Genomic DNA, 17,787 nt, shown 5'->3' with positions numbered 1-17,787 from the left:
CTTTTGAACGGCAGACACTCATTGTCGTTTGGGACACTAGCACTCTTTATACCATCCTAAACTTTACGACCCTTGAGCTGTCGGCAAATTATCAAATGAGTCATGTAGGTTGGGCATGTGTGTGTGTATTTTTAGTATCGACAAACCGATACGACGATTATCCCCTTTCTAGCACATCACATTTCATTACCGAATTCCATATCACGAGAAGAGGGCGAAATTGGATATACCTTAGAATCTACGCATGGTCAGCCGAGCAGTGGATGGTAACAGAGCACCATCAATAGAACATTCCTAAGACGCTGAAACCATACCGCGCTGGACTAAATGAGGTTCACATAATCGGGCATATATTTATGTATATGTAATTTAATATGAAATAAGACGATAAAAATCCAAATCGCTTTACAATGGGGTCCTTTCAATTATTATTGTCATTACCGTTATAATAGTAAATAGGCGCAATAACCTCTAATGAACACAAATTTTACGGTGGTCGAATATTGGCCTATTGCCGAACTGTGGTCTATTTTGGAATAAACGATTTATTGGAAGAAAGATGCTTTCCCTATAAAAAAATACTACGCTGTTTTGAAGTTATTATGAATGTGTTATAGCGTCCTATTTCTCGAGTCATTAACGTATTAGCAGAGGTTGTGTACGCCACAACCCAAACATTGAAGTATGAGATTATATGCATCAATGTTTCATGAATTCAACCAATTTATTAGCCTTTTTTTTATCAAGCGGAATTAAATTAGTTTCCCAAATTTTGATAATGTGTTCCACTCGTTTAACAGACAATAATATTTAGTCACATGCAAAGGCAGTAGTTTTCCATATAAAAGAAGAAATGCAGATTAAAGATTTTTACGCACAAACGATATATTCCAATTCAATCGAAACGCTAATGGACCATTCAAATAGGATCCATCGATGAACTCCTGAACATCGATAAACTCCTGAACATGCCTTTAGTTGAACTGAAAACAGTAAGGACATGTTCAGGAGTGTTCTAGTTTTAGATGCGAAATTTATGTCAGTTTTAAAATTTAAATCCGGACTCTATCTCAAAAGAAACTGGCAGCCCCAGCAGGGTTTTACTCATTTTTCAAATATATTAAAAAATAGAACGGCTACGTATACCAGTTAAAAATTTGACAGTAGAACTGTTCGATAAATAAACCTAGAACGGCTGGCTACGTTTGTTTCAGTTTTAGTTCTATTATAGATCGCCCATATAAAACTTCCAGTTGCTGAATTTGTTCAAAACATCTAGTAACTACAAAGATAAATAATAAAGACATGTACGTGCTTATAAATATTTTTGGAAAATGTGGTTCGTTCCCGGTACCTTCTGAAATGACCGCACTCACCGCTTGGTGGAGCGCGAGATTAATTGCATTGTTATCATTTCAACCAAAGTGTGCCATAACATCTCAATATATACACACTTATTTTCGGATTTTCAGTTCGGTAATATTTTTACTGAAAAATTCGTTATTTTTATCAAAATTACCGATTAGTCTGCTGTTCTTATAAAAATTGACGTATTCAGCATATTTTGTTACCGAAATTCAGCTCTTCAAAAACATGTACTGAAAATTTGGCAATTATCTACCGAACTGTCTTCACTTTGAAATTATTCGGTAAATTTAATAGAAATCGCGCTGATCGATCAGTAATTTATCAATTTTTAGCGAATTGTTCGGTAAAGAGTACCGACTCTATTTGTAAAACGCAAGCACATAGCACGCCATATTGGTTTTTGTATACTGTTACCGAAGTGAGTAAAATGGAATATATATTGAACAAAATCCAATCTTTGGATGTATCGTTTTTTAAATTCCGTCTTGTTAATACCATCACAAAGAACGAATATAATATTAGTATTAATTGATAACGCTGTTATATCTGTGAATTTATATGTGTTGTTCCAGGTTTATGACCCGTTTCCTGAGGAATTACCTATATCCCGATACTACTTTACAAAGCTGAAGGAGGTGCTATTTTTTGGCGCGACCTTAAAATTCCAGTAGAGGGAGATATTCTGTACTGCTTCGAATTGCTGTGCCAGTGTTTTGAAGTATTCAACTGTAAAAGCCATCCTGCAGATAAACTGTTTTATTTGTTCATTATTACTACATTATTACTATTACTACGGGTGAAAACTTTCGCCGAAGCTATGAGATGAAAGAAAATTAATATTTTTTAAATCAAAAATAAAACGGACGTAGAGCAATCAGGTGTTCAAGATATTTTTTCCGAAATTTCAAATGAAATAATTTAATCATTAAAAATTAATTTTCTGCTGCACTGAACTGTAAAAATTACTGATTCAATCCGTTGGTTTAACCGCTGGTTCGGTAACTTTTCAACGTAAAACAAATGCCGACTAAACAGCACTATTTACTGAATCCTCATCAACATTTGCTGAGCAGTACAGTTAAAAATGACAATTGGAACAAACTTCAGTTTTACTGAACGTTCGTCAAATAATAAATTACTGAACAAATTACCGTACGTTCAGCTGTGTAAAAGTCGGTAAAATATTGCTGAAGTCGGTAAAGAAAACTAAGTGTGTACAAATGAGCTACCGAATCGAAAGGGTTCTCACGGTTTGACATTTGCATTATGAATGTGAAACCAATTTATCACCATTGGTGCCAGTTTCACGGAGGACCGTAGATGTGCGCCAAAAAAAGATCGTGACTGTCATGTCTGGAAATTCGTTTGTGATATAACCATAAATAACTCAAAAAGCAAGTTTTCTCAAATTTTTGGAAAGAACGAGCAACAGTAGTAAAATTAAACCTTCTGCGTGGTATAAACAAAGACTAACAGACATGACAGTATGAGTAAATTCTTATAAAAATATTTTTTCGTGATGCACTAGTTCCAAATATAAATTATAATACGGAGTACTTCGACATATTTTCGAGGATACCTTTTGCGCTATGTGGTACATTGACAAAGGTACATTGTCATAGTGACAATGTACTCTTCAAGAATATCCATAAAACTGGCAACGCTTCAAGCAGAAAATAAATATTCCTATAGATACTGTTTATTACTTACAAACATGAAAAATTGCTGGAAACGATGATATCTACTCCAACTTTGTTACAAGTGATATCGGATACGACAAATCACTCGTAAATAAAACTTTGTGATATTATTTCAAACAAATCAGTTGATCATATACAATTAATCTTCCCATGTAATCGATCGTCACACAGAAGGACCGACTTAATTTAAATTTTTGCTGCGAGGAAAATGAAAACCGTGGGTTCAATATCAACACTATATACGAAGCGGGAAAGGGAACTTCGAATGCTTTCTTTTACTCCACCATGTTTGTAATATTGATCTCAAAGAGCCAGTGTGAATATATGAATGAATCGGGTGTACACACTGTTCTAATCGTGGTCATCCAGCAGTTGACTACTACGAAAATCTCGTTATTTTGAATAAATTTATTACTATCGATTGAAACATCTCCTCTATATGACTGAATCACAAGATTTGATCTCGATTCTAGTGGTGTACAAGAATAATTTTGATTCAAGATCGCTCTATTAATTCACCAAATTTCAGATTGTTCAGAACATGAAACTTTTTGTGAAGAACAATCAATCGGGTGGCGAGGTGACTGTTATCCATTGTGTCACAGATTAGAAAATCTTTGATGGATAACTTCCAGCGAGGGGAAGAAAAGTAGAATTAAAGAAAGGAACCGTTGACAAATGATTTTTTTTTATACAAATAGAAACAGTTGTTGATATGTTGTTATTAATTATTTAAAATAGCTTGCACCAATTGCAAATATAGTTCTTCCACAATAAATATCTTGAAATACTTCGTACTACATTGTCTAAAAATATACATCACTGTTAAAATGTCCCGAAACTATTTAACATCGTTTATCATCACGCCGTTTCTTTCCTTCCGGATGACAGAAACAAGTACAGCTTCGATATTCAGTATTTGCAGCATTGAAGTGTTTGAGCTTCCAACGATTTAAGAAGCGGTGTATGAGTTCTGCAATCTGTGGCGATAGTCAATGTATACTGCAACAAACAATAAATTCTTATACATTCTTACTGTATTATTTATTCTTCAGTTACCTGTTGAGCTACGATAAAATTGCTTCAAGCACATCGACTAAGACTGGCAAACGATCGTTGGAGTTTTTTTTTGTAAATAAAACGAAAATAACAAGATGAATATAACCATAGCAACTTTACATAAAGTTGCCAGTTGGAAACATTTTCACTTCATTTCCGTTGTCAAAGCTTAATAAACCAAAAGGCTAGGCTGAACTGATCTTTTAGTGAACCAAACGTTAGCTAAACGTTTGTATAGGACCTAGGCGTATTATAATTTGTATTTGCTAGTTCTACCTATATTGTACTTCCCGAACTATTTACTATCGGTACACCTCTTGTGTTATGTACAAGTTTTCCCCTCGTTTGTCAACACCGATCAACTGCGTGCAGGGATGCCTGATTTCATCATAATATTTGAAAATGAATCGTCACAATAAATTATTGGATTACGTTGATAATATATTTAACTTTTTTAGCGATGTTGGAAGGTAACCATTTATTTTCTCAACGTTGTTCATCTAGACTATTTTTGATTGTGTTGGTTATTTTCACCCGAAATAAAGGATAAATATTGTAACAAATCGGGTTCGATTTTGTATTGCGTTGGAGGATGAGAAGTAGGCACAATTCTGTATATAGTTTTGGCAATATGTATGAAATCTGTATCCTGCATGAAATTCGCGTGAACGTATACAAATCAATACAATACAGGTAATTCTGTATGAATGGCAACTCAGTATGTAAATGAAAAAATAAACACATTCTAGATGACAGACAGGGTGTTTTTGATAGGGTAACGTGGCACCATCGTGACATATGCGAGTACTGTCCCAACTAAACGAATATTCGAAATGACCTTAATGATTAAAGAATCTAATTTGAGTGTCCTGTCTGTTAGTCTGTGGTATAAAGCCTCAAACACTCATGTCTCGCTCTTATTCGCTTTTCGGACGTCGTGTCGATCAGTTCTCAACTTACAGCAGCAACAACAGATTATAAGTAATCGTGTTCAGATTCTGAATACTATATCTGGATTCGGAATAGGACAGTCACTTGCATGGACCTCGTCCGGCAGTACCGGAAGATGCAACCGGACTGCAGGACAAAAAATGTGCCAGGCCACAGTATGACCGACAATCCTTTAAAAAATCGTATTGGTTCATTCATTACGATGTAAAGTTGTTGTAAACTTAGCCTAACTATCAATCAATGCCCAAATAAAGAAAGATTGGATTTTCACATATAGCAACCACAGCGAATACCAATACTGAAACTTTATAGTTAAAAAAAACAAAAGTGATAAAATGACGAATACACTTTGAGAGTGACGCAATCGAAAAAAAATATTTAGATGGCAGCATTTCATCAAAAAGGGTTACTTTTGAAAAGGAGATACGATACTTTACAGATACTTGAAAGCAAGATAGTTAAAGCAAAATTTAATTTTGATCAGCCATTCGAGAGCTGTAAGTCCACAAATAGACTGAAGAAATGTTGTAAAATAAGAATCAGCTAACTTAGACAAAACAATGCGCATATCCCACGCTTGCTCGTGCTTCCGGTAATTAGATCCATAGTTAGTTCTAAACATCCCACACAATGTGTAAAAAAAAATTTTTACCTTGTATGCCAAAGACAAGATTTTCTTCCCCAATTAAAATTGCTGCCGGACGAGCGATGCATCCGACCCTAATTCGGGAACGAATTTTTTCGATCGAATTCAGGAATAAAACCTGAATTCGGATCCTGATTTCTTGTCCATTTGAAATCTGAATTTAATTTCAGCTTTAGAACATTCAGAATTTAGATCTGAAACTTTTCTGCAAACGTTATAGAATATATTGCAAATTACTCGGCTCATTATGCTTGAATACAATGCTTGAAACCTAAATAATAAGAATTATTTTTGTAACTCTATCTTTCAAGTTTAGCAAGTTGTTCTAAAGTATTTAGGGGTTAACCATTTTTGTGAATAGGGCACATAACCGTTTTGTATATTTTATGTTTCGTCTTCGACTTTGTTGTGTTGTAGGGGAAAGTCTTATAAAGCGTCCCTGCTAGCCAAAATGCCCCCCTTCCTTTCTTAAGCATTCAAGACTTTTCTGGACCAAAGTTTTATCACTAACACTATCTTTTCGTAGGATCTTTCTGCTATGCAAGTTTGGTAGTTGTCGTTTGCTGGAAAGTATGAACAAACTGAAAATTGCATTTGTCAGCTTTTCGATGTAAGGTTTTGCTCCGACTAAACATTTTTTTTATCCGCCATTTCTTTGACATGCTGATTACCTTGAAACAGTCACTTTATGGACGTTTCAAGAAGAATAATGGATCATTGTTGTGGGGTAAAATGTCTTTTGTTGTGTGCCATGCCACTGATTTGTTGTGGGACATATTTTACGGCTACTGGGGCATTATGTCTGAAGCAAGCGAAAAAACTAAGAATGTGTTCGTTTTGGAAAATATGTTTATATCAATCAATTCTCATCTTTTCTATTGGAGTCATTGAAAATTATGTTCCTCAGCCGTATTGCAATGAAATACACTGAGGTCTCTTTTTACCGCATAAAAAGAACCTCGCAAAAAAACCGCGTAACTTCGGAAATCCGACCGTATTAAAAAAACGGCGTAAAATGAAACCTCAGTATACTCACATTATCAAGGAAAATATATTAATATCTCAATGTTTTCTTAAGGGGGGCATATTATAACACTTTACCCTATATAATTTTTGTATTGACACATATATCGACTCGTGTATAACTCTTATGGTATAACTACCGCATTTGAAATCACTTTTGATAGCTCAATCATACCAATATCTCCGCTGATTTCTATTTGTAGCATCTCCAGCCGTAAACATCTAAAGAGCAAGCAAATAAAATGTAAAATAATACTTTCAAACGGAATGGAAAAATATAAGCTATGATTGCATTTTTCATTAACTTTCCATTTTAATAGACTTCTTTTCAAGAAACCGTTAATGACGTTATTTTCAAGTTGCGTGATCGGACATTTCCCGGGTTATTACATAATACAAATCATTTTCTAACATAAGATGGTTATATTTTTCCTACTCTGATCCGAATAGCACATGAAGAAATATGGCAACTAGAATTTATAACCTGCACGTTTAATTACCGGTAATAATCATAAATGATTGGAACAACACCTCTACCTCTGAAGCAATACAAGATGATATAACTACTTGGGTAAAGTTACTTACAATGGTGACGAATGATTACTATAAATGTAACAGAAAAAACAGCAAATCAGGCAAATCGTCACCAGTATTCTTCAATCGGTATGAAAATTTGACCTACAATTGGTCGAATCAGTCAAATGAGTTTTATGACAATACGTACGATCAGGTAAACTCAGTTAAATCAAAGCAAATATTTCGTAATATTTTTAAAAGCTTTTCCGAAATCCAATAGTTCTGTGAAAATTGTCGTGCAATAATTGAACGATTGGTGTGGAGATGAACATAGCGTGATAGGTAAAACTATTGCCTTTTTCACAGCCTACACGGAAAACCCATCAATCACAAAATTGAAGTGTTGCAATTGTTGCTCCTTGCATTGGTTTATACAATAAAAAAAATTGCTATAAAATTGTTGATATAAAGGAGACCGGGGCGAAAATGGCAACTTGCAAAAATTCGAACACTAAATGTCACATCATGTCGACAAATCACTCCATACGAGGGCCCGAGCATCAGCTACAACTGGCTTATGTTCGTTTCACATGTCGTTCACTCAGTTGAGCCTCAGTAGTCCGAGAGTGCGAAAGTGTTGATTTTTTCGTTAAAAGCGAAATTTTCGATTTCCAGAATTTTTGAGTTGTAGAATATATTCCCAGGGACAAATCATATATTCATATCATATATTCGGAGAATGTTTTTAACTAATTAAGATACGCTCAATCGAGTGGTACTAGTGGTTTTTATGACAAAATAATTTTTGTTTGTGTTATGACTTTGCAAAATCGAAACGAAGCAGTGGGACGAAAATGGCTACTAGATTTGTTCTGAGTCGAAAATTGAGTGTTGTTTTTTTTTACAAAAAAAAAACCGTTGATTTCATGACGCTCAATAGTATTTTCTAGTGCGTACCTACAAAATAGTTTTAAAGTTCCCAAATCTCGTACATAATCAATGACCACAAATACAATATTACCGACGACGAACGAAGATTCCGAACTATCGAATGATTTGGACAAATACTGTGAAAAATTACTCTATAATCAGTGCTACAAAGATTGCATTGAATGCTTCCACAGCACTATGGTCCGAAACGGGAAATTTGCGTGACAAAAATATTTTCACTATTAAATATTAGTTTTTTGTAGTTAGTGTCTTCACAAAAGTTGTTTGTAATCAAATGGCGCTCCTTTTGATGAAAAATGTTACTAGGGTGGTCCTCATTTAGATTGAAATCTGAAATCTAACTTTCTTAATTGAACTCAAAAATGATTTTGTTGTACAATAAAGTTGTAGGAAATTTTATTTTGAGCGACTTTGCTGAAAAAAGCACCTCTCTAGCTTTTCATTTGATCGAGTTACATCAATTTTCCCGAATAAAAGTAGGATGGCTCCTGAAAATTGACCTGTTTTTGTTCTAACTTTTTTGTGAAACGTTCTACGGAAAAGTTGTCTTCAGAAGAGTTGTTGTACTAATCATTGCGCATAATTTTGCTCAACTAAGCTTTTTCATATGAGCTACCAGTAAAAAGTTATGGTTATTTTTTCATCAAAAACTAGTCAAGCTTCAAATATCAATATTCATTAGATGCCAGATCGATAAAAATGTATCCTATGCGGTTCCTGAAAGGTCATAATATAAGTAAAAATTTAAGAGAAAATTGGAAGAGTGTTATTTTTTTAACTTATTTAAATTAGTTTTAAAAATACCTTCAAAAAATTTAAAAACATTGCATAACTCTTAAACGCCTTAACGTATTAACATACTTCCCTCGGCAAAGTGATAGTATCAAATTAGTTCTACCAGTGTTTCATACATTGTTCATTCGAGAAATGAGACACACAAAAACTACAGCCGAAAATAGTACAAAAAACTAATATTTAATAGTGAAAATATTTTTGTCACGCTAATTCCCCGTTTCGGACCACTGTGCACAGAGCTTTCCCGGATTGGGCGCTCAAGTGAGAGCATTTTTAGATGCTCTGAACTGCTTCCATGAGCCAGGCAGTGATTCAGATTATCCCATGTAGCACATGTAACTTATTCATTGAAAAAAAGAATATAACATAAGCTGCATAATAGACGCATGAAAGATACATCGAAACATGGTATTAGTGCGAAACAAACTTTATTTTGTTTTGAGAAGTATATTTTCTCTACCGAAGAGAATATTTGCACGCTTTGTCATGGCAAGGAAATTTATGCAAATGGCTATCATTAGGACCAGTGAATAAAATATTCATTCATCATATATTACAAAATATGCAATAATTTCATAGCGCTTGGTCAACTGTTTTAACTTAGATAAATGAAAAACTAATATTAATTACCAAAAACATCATATCTGAATCACCCCCCCCTGCTATGGAAACTGGTTCCTGAAACCGACGCATTTTGTTTTGGTGGAGTTGTTGTCAACAATATTTTAAGCTACGTTCATACCATACAATCAAACCACACTTGTATCAAAAGTTAATTTCTTCAAACCCAATATAAATATAACTCTTGTCTAGTATTCTCTGCAAAACAAGTAATTTGACCTTTTTTTGAATAAGAAAAAAAAGGTGGTTTGTTATAGTTTGATTATATTCCATCGAAATCATTTTCTTATGTTGGTGCAACCGTATGAAGAAAGATGTGAACACTGCTTAAACACAGCATTTGACAGCGAACTAGAACCAAAAGAACCAAAAATTTCGGCTTCAAGCCAATTGTATGCAGATGACAATCGCACCACCGGGGTGATCTGAATACATTTCGATTTTTCAGCTCTTTGTTATATATGATGGGAATAAAAGTATGAAGATTTTGGGGAGATATAATGAGTATAAATAAGCCTAAATTCTATATTTAAGTTTTGATCATTGGATATAAATCTTTGGTTAAAAATGTTGAATGGAAAAACTTCAACAAATTGTAATCAGATACTAATGTAATTTTTCTGTTTCATTGTGACTGCTGTGCGGGCTGAATCAAATCAAATATTCGTTGCTGAGAACTTGTTCGACAACTCTTAGTAAGTCGTACAAGCTCCGCCTCTTACGCTTTTCAGGTTACATAGCAGTTATACGTTGCTATGTATTCAACTTGTTCCATAAATTTATTTCATATTAGTTACTGCCATTAAAGTGTAATAATGTATGCTACTTGGGATGAGTGAAACGGTTTTTTATTTATTTAAATTATAGTCCTAACTTAAAAACAGTTGCATTTTATTTCACACATATTTTTCTCATCATTTTTCATATTTCTCTAACAAATTTTAAGATGAAAAGATATTTACCATGCACGAAACAGTTCTAAAATATCAATAAAGCCAAAAAGTTTCATTTACACACAATATTTAGTCATGTCTAAATGTTTCCTGCGTCAAAATGTACCTTCTACCAATCTACAGATTTCCGATCTCGAGATCGGTGCACTCCGATTCAGATAGCAATCGTATAAGTCGGGATATGTACCTCAAGCCAAATTCGTTTCGTAACTGATTATTATTTTCCGCAATATTTTTTGCTCCAGACCAAAAATGGCAACTTTCGCCCCGGTCTCCCCTAAGCATGATAAAAATCCGTTTGATTAGTTTGCTGGATTAGAAGTCCAAACAGACAATAGTAAAAACAATTATTCAGTACACGAATCCGGATATGATCCTGCTGTCACATGTTCGAGAAAGTTTTGGAATAGAGAGTTTTTTTATAAACATTTTAAAATAATTTCAGATTACTCAGCCAAGCGTACTACAAGCGCTATATGATAAATAATAATTCATTCGAACTTACGGTGTATTTAGGTTCAGTCAATGAAATAAGAGCTTGAGACAAATAAAACACGAATAACATTCAACTCATGCAAATTTATGAACAACATCTACATTAATTGTTTCAACCCAGATTATCATTATTTGTCTTCGCTAAACATTGAAAATTCAACTAGATCGTTAGTTGTTTTGACCGCCAGTCCTGTTTCCAAAAAATAGTTCATAGTAAACAACCATCGATTTGTTGTACCAAATCTTAACCGATCAAGTTCCGAAAAAACAACTAATATTTTAGTAGTAATGCTATGGCGAGCAATTCCGTGTACCTGGGTTCGATCAAAGACATCATAGTAACAAGATATCCAGCTCTCATATGTTTTCGAACAAATCTTTGACAACATCCTTTTTTGCGAGTATGGCACCCTCAGACGAGTCCGCATCGAATCTCGTAAATAGAAGTAGGGGAGATAAATGTCAAATTCCTGCGCGCCAAAATAGCAGCACTGTGCATCCATATTTTTGACATGATCTGTTGAACGTGATTTTGAAATTGATTTCGCTCCAAGCTGACAGGGTCTGGTTCGATGCTGACTATAAAGTAAAAACCTCTTTAATCGAGAAAAATACGACCGGTTCTGAATGAAATTCAATTCATTTTGATTTGATCGGACTTCAAAGAAAAATACATGAGAGGAAAAGGCTCTTAAGATGATATCGAGATGGCTGGAAAGTTTTAAGCAGAAAACAGTGCATACTTTGAACTTCCCTTCGGTCAACAGTGCATTGCCTCATGGAAGATACATCTACACATTCTCGTAACCAGAAAGCCATCTTACATCTTGAATATATCAGTTTTATCTTCGCGGTTGCTATGGTACGAGGTGTGTCTATCAATTTCTAAATGTTTCCATACACACACACACACACACACACACACACACACACACACACACACACACACACACACACACACTGTGGCAGTGGATAGTCACCGTCAATTTTTAACGCAGCATTATAACCTGAACATAGATATACACGCTTTGACCATCCTTCTCCGCAGGGAGTTGTCAGATTTTATGGCTCTTTTGGGATGTGGCATCAGTTCTGAACTTGTAAAGAGTGGCCTGTATCATCACAAGAAAAGGAATAAATAATGATCCAAATTTGAACAGAGGGTGAACCAATATAGCGAATGGGACGGAAGATGCAGGTTGCGGGTTGTTGGAGAATACATGGAAACAATGAGGTGCTTCGAAATACTATCTGAATACAGCATTAGCATTCTGATCAAGCCGCTCTAGGCTGGAAATTTTTCAGTTGAATATCAAATGCTTGGTTTGTTTTTGAGCTTCAACTGCTTGGATCTCAATCTAATATAATTGAAGATTCGATGTAAATTATAATAGGTATTTTTATCATATTTCAAGTGGTTTAATTTAATTTTTCAATACTTGGTGTTTACACGGGAATACACGGGCTCTAAATCCCCATCTCTCATTCAAAATTATATTTATTTTTCAATATTTATTACGATTTCAATTAAAATTCCAGCGCGGAAAAAATAAATATTTAGTTGAAAAACATTTAACGAACGCGTACTTTCTACAAAAACGATTTTATATAAACAATATATTGAGTTTTTTTAGCTTCATATTTAGTTTTACATTATTTGAAAAAAAATAGTCAGTTACTATTATTTATTTCTCGGCGTAGTACTGGTACAAAAAAATCGGCCGAACGATCGAATCTTGTTTCTTTTATAAATTCAGTACATGCTGAATAAAGTAATATAAATTCACTAAAGCTACGGTTTTAGGCTGTGAATAATCCTTGATTTTTTTCTAACTTTTGTTTAATATTGCACAGACTCCTTGGTAACTTTCTTCGTTGTAGACCTCCAGTTGATTTATGCACTGCATCTCGCTGACAACTGAGTTTCGCGTATTCGAGGTTCCGTTTGACGATGAGAAAATATTTTTCGATGAGTGTTGTCCTTGGCCATTACATAAATTGTATACCACTCCATGACCTCTATACTCAATGGCAAGATACCAAATCCAGCCGAAGTAGAACATAACTATTGTGTTGCTTCAGTAAAGGCAACAGATTTTTCCTTAAGGCACTCCTACACAGAAATTTACTGGTTGATATCTTTGGTCCCGAAATACATGTTGCTGTTCTAGCCACGATAACAGATGAGGTACACAAGATTATTCGAAATTACATATTTTCAAAATGAAAAGAGTTCCAGTTTTTTCATGCATGATGAAATCAAAAGCACCAAGTTGAAGTTGACCAATTTTTGATCGTGCCACTCTATAAGTGAAACTTTTCTATTGGAGCCACTAAACTTAAACTTGGATTGCACTGGAATCGGCCCCAAGACCTGTCTTGAGAGATAAAACCACGGCATTTCGGTGGAAAAGCCGTTCGAAAAATCATATGATGCAACCTAGAAGTCAAAACTAACCGTGAAAAATCCGGAGAGTAATATAACCAATTGTCACAACGCAACTGGAATTCACTCAGCAGTGCTATGGCCAGATAAATTCTGAATTCAAATCAATTGTATACATGGTTTCGTTTTGATTTTTTTTCTGTTCGCAAAACTTTTATGAAACCAGTTCAATATCGATGAGTTAATTTTGCACTTGGACTTTTCTGTGGTTACATGTTCAGGACAGACATTAAGACACTAGCGTCCATTATTAGGTTTTGCACGATGACGACACAAATGAACTGTCGTAGAATCAAATTCATCTTTCACAGCTTTCGGTGGTTTGTTTTCACTGGAAAGACAAGGAACACAATTATGTTTTGCATGGAACAGAATGAAATAATACAGAATGAACATGTAAACAAAACACTGATAGCTGTCAAACGAAGTTCATCCAGCTCAGTTTGTGTGGTTATGTCATGTTCGTGCATACCTAGTAGTGCAATTCAATGATTATAGACTATACACCCATTTGCAAAGTGAGATGTTTCGATGAATTTCAGTTATTAGGTTTTACACGAACATGTCACAGCCTCATAAAATTCGCTGAATGAACATCATTTAGCAGAAAACGGTGGTTGGTTCACATGTTCATTCTAATTTAAATACTTGTTATTGGAAATGTAAACAAACCACCGGTACATATAACAAATGAACTTTATTCATAACGAATTCATTTGTGATGTAATAAGGTTTTTAACCGTCACTGCTAACCTCAATCTGATGAACACATTTTGACAATTTAGCGGTACTGTTTGTAAACATACTTTTTTGTTTATTTGTCTGTTGACAAACGGATGAGAACGTTCACGATCAATATCGCCCAAATAGAGTTTCAAAACATTTGTTAACGATTCGTTTCAGAGTTTTATTAAATAAAAGTGGCTAGTTGTGAATTGTAAAGATGATTGTGTTCCTCGACTTTGTTTAAACTTGTTTGTAAACAGTACCGCTGAACTGTCAAGGATGAATTCTTGTTCATTTGTGACGTCACGATAAAAAAATCTAATCTTGGAAACAGTCGTGCTTTTATGTTTGCGTGTATGTAACAAAAATATGTACTCCATTTTCCGTGAACCGATTTTGGAATGGAAGGCCTTCTAATAGCGGCAATTTTTGCACTGATTTTTATCAGCGGTCTAATGAATCGCATACAATATCCTTGTGACAAAAAACCATACGAAAAAATTATGCAATAAAAAATATATGAATATTTTTTGCCTGAGTGTGTCTAAATACATAGTCTCTTTGGTTGCTGTTGAATTTTATCCGGATCTTACTTGCGTGATGAATTCTAGAAATTCCCCACAATCATTTACGTTACGACTAATAAAGGTTACGAAATCTTCATGGCATGGTTTTTGAAAACCGAAAGTAGAGGTCAGAAAATTTCGAAATAGATTTTTCACGGGTTTCTCAAATAACATTAATAGGGATGACGACAGCATTACATTTCTGGATAAGTTAAAATAAGTTTCCTCTAGTAATAGATGATTTAAAATGTTTTTCGTAATAAAATTTCTTTTAACCGATTCTTTCTATCAGCTAGTACAATGAGGAAAAATAATAAGGTAGCAGTATCCTTAATCATCTCAATATCATTATTCATTTCACATATTGAAACCTCTAAGACAAAATGAAAATTGGTGCATTCGCCTTAATTGAGTAACTGAGAAACACATGAGTACCGTGACCAAACAGTTTTGGCAATTATTTCTTTCTACCGAAAATAATTTCTTTCTTACTACGGTAAATGTTTTTTTATGAGTCACTTACGTATAATTTACTTTTATGAGTCACTTACGTATAATTATGAGCCTTTACGTATAATTTACTACAGTTAATTTTCCTATCATTTAAAAAAATCGTCAATCCAATTCCTCTTGAGTACGATTTTCTGGAAAAGACTTTCTACTTATCAGTGCCCCTTTTATTTATTAATGGGCCCGGGGGCAAGATGTTGTAGTGCTAACTGTCTTTTGTTTGTTTTGCTCGGTTGGTCCTGTCCGAGGCCCCCTAAGACCGTGGCACTTGCCCCCACCACAGACTAACAGACATGACAGTATGAGTAAATTCTTATAAAAATAATTTTTCGTGATGCACTAGTTCCACCTATATTGTACTGCGCGAACTATTTACTATCGGTACACCCCTTGTGTGACGTAAAAGTTTTTCTACTAGTTGGTTTCCCCTCGTTTGTCAACACCGATCAGCTGCTTGCAGGGATGCCTGATTTCATCAAAATTTTTGAAAATGAATCGTCACAATAAATTTTTGGATTACGTTGATAATATATTTTACTTTTTCGCGATGTTGGAAGGTAACCATTTATTTGACTCAACGTAGTTCATCTAGACTATTTTTTATTGTGTTGGTAGTTTTCACCCAAAATTAAGTGGCGGCAGACCAGAAGCAAGTAAATATTGTAACAAAACGGGTTCGATTTTGTATTGCGTTGGAGGATGAGAAGTAGGCATAATTCTGTATATAGTTTTGGCAATATGTATTAAATTTGTATCCTGCATGAAATTCGCATGGACGTATACAAATCAATACATTACAGAATTCTGCATGAATGGCAACTCTGTTGGTAAATGAAAAAAATAAACACAGTCTAGATGACAGACAGGATGTTTTGATAGGGTAACGTGGCGCCATCATGACACATGTGAGTACTGTCCCAAATAAAGGAATATTCGAAATGACCGTTAAAATGATTGAAGAATCTAATTTGAGTGTCCTGTCTGTTAGTCTGTGCCCCCACTGCCCCTATGTAAAAGCGGCCTTGCTACTCACTCATTCTTTCAAAAGAAGCCGTGGTGCTTACTAGTCGTCCAAAAATTCGTTCCACGACAAAAAAAAATGTATCTGCAAATGAGAGCCTCTATTTGTTTCCTTTTCCTTTCAATTATTCCGTAGTCAAAGTTTCCAATATCAATTGAAAGTTTGCGGATTTTGTTTGATAGTTATGTGAAGAGTTAAGAGCCAAATATAAAATCAGTCTTACATTTCGCAAATGAAAATGTAAATAAAGAGATCTGTGCTTAAACCCTTTTTTCGTGGGAAGATTACTTAGGGTAACAGAGGTATTTTGGCCACTTCACAAATTTTGTGGCCCACCTAACAAACTTTATCAATTTCATCGGATTTTATCGATGTTAAGTAACCCATGTTGCATCAATTTGAAGCTAATCACATTAAATTATCTATTGCGGAAGAGGTTTTCAAAGATATTATAACATTTGGGGGATATTTTTACAAAGTGGGCCAAAATAAAATCAATCTTAAAGTGGGCCAAAATACCTCTGTTATCATTGCATTCATCCTAGACAGTCCAGCGGTACTGTTTACAAACAAGCCTAAAAAAATTCGAGGAACACATCTCAAAAAATCATCTTTACATTTCGCAACTAGTTACTTTTATTTTATAAATCTTTAAAACAAACCGAATCGAGTCGTCAACAAATGTTTTTAAACTCTATTTCAGCTGTTATTCAAAGAAGGGCGAATCTAACATTGACAGCAAATGGAGAAACACATCGATGATTGTTTCGACTTTGGTTTCAAATCCTATTTAGAAATTATCCTATATACGTTTAAGGGCAGTAACGATGAATCCTCCATACAAATTTGGAATGACGTTACTTTAGTAATCATTAAAAATAACATTAATATTTCTCGTGAAAGGGTCGCCTAATTGCAAAATGCATTTTTATAAAAACGAACCCGAAGTCAATGTTGTATGATAATTTTTAAATTGCCTTGAAATAATGAGAATGATGGAATACACGATCGGCGGAATTGCATCTTTCGCTGGAATTTTTTTAATATCGATGGTTTTGTAAACTATTTATTTTAATACCGACGTAACGATATTAATAGCGAAACCGAGTCAAAGAAAACTATTAGTTAGGCGCAGAACTTCCCACCAAGACACGGCGGACTAAGTATCGGACTATTCTATTTGTCGGGATCGGAAACAGTCGTTTTATTATGTTTGCGTGTATGTAACAAAAATATGTAATCAGTTTTCGTGAAGCGATTTTCGAATGGAAGGCCTTCTAATCTCGGCAATCTTTTGCACTGATTTTTATCAAGATTCAACTTTTGTTATAGGTTTTATAGTCAAAAAAACAGCCGAAACCCCCAAAACGATGGTTTTGTAAACATACTCTTGCACTTTCTGGGAAAAATTGAACACTGGGATATGTGATATACTCTATC

The sequence above is a fragment of the Malaya genurostris genome, chromosome 2 (genome assembly GCF_030247185.1).
Source record: "Malaya genurostris strain Urasoe2022 chromosome 2, Malgen_1.1, whole genome shotgun sequence".
Classification (NCBI taxonomy): domain Eukaryota; kingdom Metazoa; phylum Arthropoda; class Insecta; order Diptera; family Culicidae; genus Malaya; species Malaya genurostris.
Note: the sequence above shows the minus strand (reverse complement) of the source record.